This window comes from Chelonoidis abingdonii, chromosome 1 (assembly GCF_003597395.2).
Source record: "Chelonoidis abingdonii isolate Lonesome George chromosome 1, CheloAbing_2.0, whole genome shotgun sequence".
Classification (NCBI taxonomy): Eukaryota; Metazoa; Chordata; order Testudines; family Testudinidae; genus Chelonoidis; species Chelonoidis abingdonii.
Genome location: NC_133769.1, coordinates 98,028,386 through 98,036,985, shown reverse-complemented (window position 1 = coordinate 98,036,985; position 8,600 = coordinate 98,028,386). Strand labels below are relative to the sequence as shown.

At 42.1% G+C, this 8,600-nt stretch overlaps 1 protein-coding gene across 3 annotated transcripts in view; it reads left to right on the top strand.

The window, feature by feature from the left end:
* The first annotated feature begins 849 nt into the window (after positions 1–849).
* Positions 850–8,600, top strand: part of TNRC6B (trinucleotide repeat containing adaptor 6B) — a 283,665-nt gene continuing 275,914 nt past the window's right edge. For all 3 annotated transcript variants that reach the window (XM_075068137.1, XM_075068133.1, XM_075068124.1), the window contains exon 1: positions 850–1,100. The gene's annotated coding sequence lies outside the window, so the exon portion shown is untranslated. The remainder of the gene's footprint in view (positions 1,101–8,600) is intronic.

Here is an 8,600-nt window from a genome sequence, read left to right as displayed (position 1 = left end):
AGGCTGTTAAATCACTAGTAGCTATGGTTGATGTGACCAATAGCATTGCTTGTTGTTCTCTAATAGCTGAAGGTTGGTGGGCGGGACACCCCTAGCTTCTTCCACCAATGGCCTGCGAGCTTCACTAAGACCGACACCTCCCGTGCCAAATAGCATTTCAATCCGTCTGACGCCTGCAGGGGGCGGTGCACCCGGGAGATAAATAGGATCGCAAGCTGTGCGGGGGGTGGGTGGTTGCGTCTCTGTCATTAACCAGTAGAAGGGCGGAGGCGAGGTGTCGCGGATCTGAATGTTTATAGCTGTGGCCCTAATAATAACCTGAACACCCGCCATAATCCCTCCCTCTTGCTGGGCCCACACGGGAGCCGGTGGGCGCGTCTACAGTTGATTGACGTAGCTCTTCTAACCACTTGACATGGGCGTGGCTGCGGGCGCGCGGTGAAGAGCCAAACGGCGCGGCACTCTGGTTTGTGAGGGGCCCAATAGTCACCCAGTGGGTGGGAGAGACTAAAATACCGCCCAGTGAAGGGTTGAAAGGGCAGGAGCAGTGGCCTGAACTCTTCCAACGGGCTGGGATTGTAGCCAATGGGGAGAAGGGAAGAGGAGTCTCCAGCCAATGAATTATGTGGAGGGGCGTGTATCAACTTATGACTGTCAGTGAATGTAGCCAATAGATGGGTAGCGAGTGACGACACTACCCAATTGAAGATGCGGAAAGGTGGGTATTGTTATGATAGGCAAGAGTTGTGGCTAATGGGTGGAGAGATCATCGAGGCAATACCCAATTAACAGTACGGAGGGGTGAAAAGGGCGAGGAAGTGGATGATAGGCAGGGAATGAGGCCAATGGGCAGAGAGGTCGTCGCAACGCTGTCCAGTGAACGGCTCGGGGGGCGGCCCGGAGGCGTGTCTCAGTGTGTTTGGGTTCGTGCTCCTGGGGGGAGGGAGACGGCGGCGAGGAAAGTTTTTATTTTTTAATTTTATTTTGTGTTCAGTTTTTGGGGTTCGCGCTCCCCGGCGGGTGAAGCGAGCGGGCGGGAGGAGCCGCCTCGGCGCTGAGAAGAAGGGGGCTACGCGCACCACGGCGGCGGCTCCTCGGCGGTAAGTGCGGGACAGGGCCCCCCGGGCACAGACACTCGGCGGGGTCTCCGCTGGCCTCTCTTCCCGCGGGCAGGCCCCGCCCCAGCACCCAGGGGCAGCGGGGGTCTGGCTGGAGACCGGCCCCGCCCGGTGCGATCCCCCGCCGCGCCAGGGCTCTCCCGGGGGCGGCTCCGCTGGGTTCTGAGGCGCTGCCCTCAGCGTGCGCGGGGATAGGGGGCCGCTCGGGGGCGGGGGGTGTCTAGGCCGGGAGTTTAACTGGTGCCCGAGCCCCGCCCCCTGCGGAGGGAGGGGCAGCCCCGGGCTCCGCCTGGGGGAGGTGAAACGGGCACGGAGCCCACGGTCTCCTTCCCTCAGGGCGGGGGCCGTGCTGCTTCCCCGCGGCCGGATGGGGCCTGCGGCGCCGCTCTCCGCATAGCCCAGGCCGCCCGCAGCGGGGACTAGAGCAGAGCCACGCAGCCCGCGGGGGGCTGGAGTGTGATGTGCGCCAGGGAGGGACTGGGAGCCTCTCTGGGCGCTAATGCGAACAAGCCGCTAACAAACCTATAGTGGTTGAAATTAGCCTGGTCCGCTGAGTGTGGATAAACTCCCCAGGTTATTTTCATAGCACTGTGAACCACACTGGATTTAACATGCTGCTAGTTAAAATGAGTGTGTAGGCGGGAGGAGAGACCAAACTTAAGAGTTGTGTCCCAGGCTCAAACCAGTTCTCAGAGCTGTTCGTTTCATAGGAAAAGGTGAGAAGACAAATCGATAGTGCCGCTTAACGCTGCCTGCAGGATGGTGCCCAGCAGACTCTCATGTGCCTGCTTTGCGATGCTCCATATGTTAATAATATATATTATATATAACTAAATAGGAATAGGACATAACTGAGGTCATCTAGATTTGTGAGGGTTGTTTTTTTTTAATTGAACCTAGAGATAAGTGGTCATGCTGAGGCCCTGTATTTACATTCACAGTCAGACATGCGTAGTATGACCCCTTGGCTTTTTAAATGTAAAAGTGTATCTTGTTTTTTAAACTTTTGGTTTTAATATGTAGACTATTTTCAGCAGTTTGTAGAAATCCATACTGCTTGCAAAGTATTATCAGCTTCAAGTTTCTCTAGTCATCTATGTTTATATTTAAGAAAGAACTTTTATCTTTAATATAAACTCTTGTATGACTAGCTAAAAATCATCAGTATTTTGCCTTTGCGTTTAACAGGACTCTAGATTTTCGTGAAAGATGCTGCAAAAAAATGGTAATAGTCTTTGATGGCTTGTATAGTCCCTTGGTTTTGAAGATCTGTATGACATTACAGTTGTAGACTAATGCAGAAGAGCAGATGGGTGTATTCATGTACCTCAAAATAAGACACATCTGTTTAGCCCATAACAGTTTAATTATAACATCAGGAGTTGGCTGGCTGTCTAGGGGTATAGGCCACAGTTCTAGTTAGTGCAGCTCATCAGCCGATACAGTACATGCCGTGAAGTAAGGTAGTCATTCTGTGTGCAGCTGGCGTGGTACTTCACAATGTGGCTTTCTCACTGGAGCTAGGCTAACTGGAGAGGAGTTAATCACGTAGTGATGACATAGCCTTACAGGCTTGCAACAGCAGTTTGGGAGGTCTCTTCACTGCTGAAAAGGTCAGCTGCTGAAGAAAAAAAAAAGGGCAGCAAGGTGTAGTTAGTTATCTCTAGGCTTGGAGGGATTAGATTTTTGGGGGGGGGAAATACCAGCTTTCTCATACACATGCAAACTGGCAAAAAATATTTTCCTCGCTAATTGAAATTTAGATAGGCAAAGAAAAAAGTCTGCTTGAAAACTTACTAGAGTTCAATTTAAGGATATTTACTTTGTGAATTTTGACATGATGTTGACAATTTGTGTTTTAACAGTTTATAAAGCTTTGGGTTTTTTTAATTTTGGCATCTACTGTAATTAAATTATTATTGTCTGACCCCATATACTGTCCCAAATGTGTGAAACTTCAAACTGATAAAAATAAAAACAAACAGAAATTATTAAAAAAATAAAATTGAATTCTGCCAAGCCTCATTATCTTGCTGTAAAGTTCTAGTGGAGGTAAGGTGCAAGCTATATAGCTAGGTGAGGTCAACATTATACTTCCCCCCTTCCCACTCCCAATCTGGGTTTGACCTCACCTACCTACATCCCAGTAAAAACTACATAGCCTTCTCATCACTAAGATTTTACAGCAAAATAGCTAATGGGTCTTAGCTTGTAAAAACGCACCTTTTTCGTCAGTGAAGGCATAGCCCCGATTTCTAGTATCCATATGGGGGTATTGATGGGAGGTCCAGAATTGGGAATCTTTTCAGACTCTAGCTGTTAGGTGTGCACAGTAAAAATTGGGAAACGTTACCTATAGAATAATCAGGCTCCTCAGCCACATATATTTCCATACTACTGCAGATATTTTTATATTGCTGCATATTATGGCAGAAAAATGTTAGCTTTCATTTTAAAAATTAAACCTTCAAAATATGAGCCAAAGTAATAGCTGAGTCTTCAGACAACCTGAAAGAACAGTGAAGTGTGCACTTTCTTTCACCTCTGTGGAATATAAACCCTTTAAATGTCAATGTTGTCTGTTTCACTGCTGATCACTCTAGCAAAAACATCAAGCTAAAATGTTTGTCATTTTTGCATAGTGGCAAATGTTTGGGCTATAATGGGCCAAGCTAGTTGCTGTTAAGGGTTTCTGAGGTGTGGAACTAGGAATCAACCGCATTTTGCTTTCCAAAAGGTGTTGAAAGAATTGAGGTCATTTTGCTAGTATCAGAATCATCAGTTACCTTATGGATAACAGAAACTAAAACAAACTTGCACTTCTTCTTGGGTTCCAAAAACTTCAGTTGTTCCCTATCCAGCTGTCAAAACCTCCAGTCTTCTCCCAATAATTCCTACACTGTTGTCAGTATAAAAATTTGCAATGCATTTGAAAATTTAAAATTAGTGGCAGTATAAAATAAATTATACAAAGAACTCATAGGGGTGGGGGTGGACTTTGAGGCCAAGGGAGCCTTAGGATGACAAAACTGCCTCACACAGGAGGATTGGGAATACTTTGTTGTGCCAAAGATAGAAGCACAAAATAAGGGTAAGCCAAAAAAGGATGGCACACAATAGAAAGCTGCAATAAAATTAAATCAGATATTTTTAAAAAAAGGAACCTGCTTAAATATTTTTGTTCTAGTGAAATTAGAGTTGCTGTTCACATTTGTAAAAGAGTTGGGTTTGTAGTTAAGTTGTGTCAAACCAAGCTCATAAAATAATCCTTTCACACTGGTCATCTTTAATGTCTTTATAACAAAAACAAAAAATCGAAGTCTAATAAGGTTGTGGAGAGTATTTTAAATGGTGAGGATTTGTTTACACAGTGGGGTAATGTGCACTAATGTGTTGCGTGTTAATTGGTCTGTGTTGACCCTGCTGGTGTGCACTGAAGTTATTCTAGAATGAAGCCCTGAGTCTGTTTTATTAACAGTTCAGGTACTTCATTCTACAGTTCCTGTAGAACTCTTGGCCTTACACCGGAGCATGACGACTTATTGCTGTTTAAATTGTTTCATCACCACTTATACATCATTCTGATTGTACCTACTGCTTATTACCTACTAAGTGTATATGTTGCCCTGATTTCTTCTATAGTGAAGTCTGATGCAAAGAAATCATGTAACTTCTCTGCAGTGTCTTTTATCCTCAGTTGCTTGCTATACTCCCTAATAGATCAACAGATCAGTCAAGACTTCTGCAGGCTTTGTACTTCTGGTATACTTTAAAAAAGTTACAGCTAGTTTTGTTTGATATATTAACTTTACTTTTTAGCATTTTCTCTACTTTTTTATTTCTGAGTTCAGAATCAATATCTCTATCTTTGTGGTGCACCAGCATGGTCCATCTTCTAAGAAGAATATTACAACAAATGCTGCGGAGCTAATGTGAAATATCTGACAACACCAAATGTCATTTTGTCCTAACGCTGGCTATTTTTTAAAACCTCTAGATTTTAGAAAACGTTCTCCACCTTATGACAATTGTGAAGGTCACTTTTTATGCCTCAACGGTCCATTGACGTTCTTTTTTAATGATTATAGTAATTGTTTTGAGAAATATTGCCATAGATTCCTGTCCCATGAGTATATTCTCATGGGACATGAATCACAAGAAAATAAGCATTCTCGAGTTGTAATGAGGCTTCTAATAATAAACACATGGAGTATAGGCTGTATTAATAAAACATATTTCTAGTGATTGTCCCACTGAAGGACAATGTGATATGTAATGGAGCCTATGGTTCAAGATCTTCTGGAAAGAACAATATCTGTTAAGACTTCTGGCTGCATCGCTGATACACTTAGCCAACCTAACCTGTATTGCCTTTCTTCTTTGTTCTTTTCCTCTCCAGAAATTAATAAAAAAAAAATCATTCTACAGTTCATCTCCTGGGGAGGGGGGGGGGGGGTGGCAGTGAACAAAATGAATACTGCTTTTTGCAGGATTTGACACTAAATCTTGTTACAGCCCAGCTAATAGAAATAGGGATTCTTTTAGTACTGTCGGCAGCTGTTACTGTCAGACGAAGCTGCCATTAGAGAGATTTCTGTTTAGGCCTTGACTGGTTGAGTAGAAGTCAGAAATCCTCTGATTTCTCCACTCCCTTCCATATCAATGTGTAATACCAAGTGCTCTCCTGATATTAAAAAAATAAATAAATAACTTTTAGAAAAGTCTGTTCTCTGTACCCTCCGGACAGATAGTGAAAACATTCTTAACTGTGAGATCCGCAGAGCAGCAGATACCCTTGCTTGCAAGCATTTGGTAGCTCATTCCATTTGTGAGGGAATGGACATGTAATAAGAATATACAGCATTTAGACGATGCTTTGTGTTTTTAAAGCAATATACAAACATCAGTCTTCACATTAACCCTCTCGCAGTAGCATACTGAATGCAAGGATACTGCTAACTTTGTCCTATGGCATGGGCATTGTGGGAGAAGGTTCTGAAGCTTTTATGTTTTCATGAGTGCAGGGGTTGTAATCTCATCTTGGATGAACTTTTTGTTTACAGTGTATTGAACTATGGAGATGACCTTTTACTAGTTTCACCAAGTCCATATGGATTAAATTTCTGGGGATTGTCAGGCTCTGGAGTTCAGAAATCAAATAAACTAGGAAATACATTTAAATTATTTTGTATAGATGAGTGAAAATGTGATGGATTCTTTATGCAAGATGTGGAAAGAAAACTTTTTTTTTCTGAGTGTGTTTCACTGTTAAAATAAATAAACTTTATATATTTAAATGACTAGAACTAGAAACTGGAAAAAAAAACCCACCTCTTAACCAATGAGGCCCTTTTGTGCTAGGGAAAAAGATATAATCAGATTAGAGAAGAGAAATGGAAGGTACTATAATGGAAGATGAATGCCATGAGAGAGTGTGGTCAGAATGAAAGTATAAAGTGGTAGGCAGCAAGAAGGTCAAAATACATGCAGAGGATCAAAGGCCAAAAAGGCTAATTAGTGGATCAGAGGATAAGAAGTCAAACTCAAAAATAAAGGGGTAATCGTTTATTTTTTAGGCAGCTTGACAGAGTATTAGGAGAGAGATGATACAATAATAGCACGTTGCTTGAAAAGGAAACTAAATAATTGAGTTATGAAATAAAGTAAGATTCACTTATTCTTTCATTTAAATTTACTTCTTAAAATTCCATCTCATAATTCCCTGTAGTCGGCATTATTAAGAAGCACTGTAATGGAAAACAAACTGATAAGCTTTCTAGTAGAGTCCTGAACTGCTTGAAGGGTAAAGACTGATCCACTACTGAAGTCCTGATAATGAGAAATCAGTTCCCTGATGCTAGTGGATCCAGCAGCACTCTACCAAAAAGATAATTCTTGTAGCCATAGAGAGTTTCCTCCTCTGTCTAGCTGACAAATTCCAGGTTCTGCCTTCTGTCTTAATAGTCACACATAAGGAAACTCTTACTGAATGACTGTCTTCCTGTTTTTGCCTTACATAACTTATTTCTGCTTCAAGACAGCCAGAACAGAATGCTCGTTAAGTCACCCTTCTAAGATCAGATACTATGTCCTGCAGTTCTGTGGCTAACTTCCTTTGGAATTCAGTGTAGATTTAAACCTTTATGAGAGCAAGTAAGTAAAAGCATGTCTCTAAACCAGTTAAGTTAAACTGGCAGAAAACCCTCTGTGGATGCTCTTGTTTTAAGAGTGGCTTGAACAATAAAATAAGAGCATCTGGGTAGGGATTTGTACCAGTTTAACTGAATTGGTTTAAAGACATGCCTTTAAACTGTGCGTGTTTGTGTGTAGACAGGGCCCGAGTTTTATACAATGAGAATATGCTTGTCTAATGCACATGTGTATGGACTAGGTACTATAAAACTTTTATTCTAAGCAAAACACTGATGTCTGGTCTAGGCACAGATATTTGGACTAGTATAACTAATTTGGTTGGGCATGTGATTTTTTTTTAAAAAAAACTATTATTTCTATTACCATAGTGCCTAGGAACCCTAATCATGGACCTGCATCCCATTGTGCTACGTACTGTACAAACACAGAACTAAAAGACTGTTTTGCGCCAAGGTGTTTACAATCGAAGTATAAGATGAGAGAACAGCTGGATATAGACAGGCAGAGGAATACATGGAAACGGTGAGGTTGGCAAGCTTTTAGAACTATCTGCATCCCAATACTGATCCAACAAGTTAAATTTATTTGTTAGTTCCTTTGCTAGAAGGTGCCACCAATTGATAGGTGTAGTTGTGAAAAGTTCTTTCACAAGATTGTTCACTGTGTGTGTTTGAAAACCTTTTTATTTCATTCTACCCTGGAATTGACCCTTTAACTTTTGCAAACAGTCTGCTTGCTCCTTCTGGAGAACCTTGGCATACCTTAGAGCACTTCTTATTTCTCCATGCAGCTTTCTGTAGAATCTGCTTCAGTACTCAGCAATTTGACATTTCTGTGATTTGGAAGCCTTCTTAATGATACTCAACCCTATTGTTTGCAATAAAAAGAAAACATGGATTTACCTCCTTTAGCTGTACAGTGAAAACCTTATTTCAAATGGCTGGGTTCATGTTAATAAAACTGTGCCTTAATAAAGATAACATAGCTAGTAAGTGTTTTTACCTACTATAGCAGCATCTTGCACAGTCTTTATGAGCCTTTAGGGAAAATAGTGTAGCTTTAAACTTCTTCATCTGATTAAGTGCTGAAATTAGCCCTCTTTTTCTTCACTCCCAAGTGAATTCAGGCGCGCCATTGTCTCCATCAGGGTATCAAAGTCCATGACAGAAGCTGGCTCCTATAGCCTGAAGAGAAATGAGTCTGTAGAAAGCAAGCAGCTTCCAACCAAGATACATACATTTACAGCAACTGCCAAAGATCATGCAAATCTTGGATTGGACTATTCAGTCACATGAGACATTGCAAACTATCAGTCTCTCGCAGATGAAA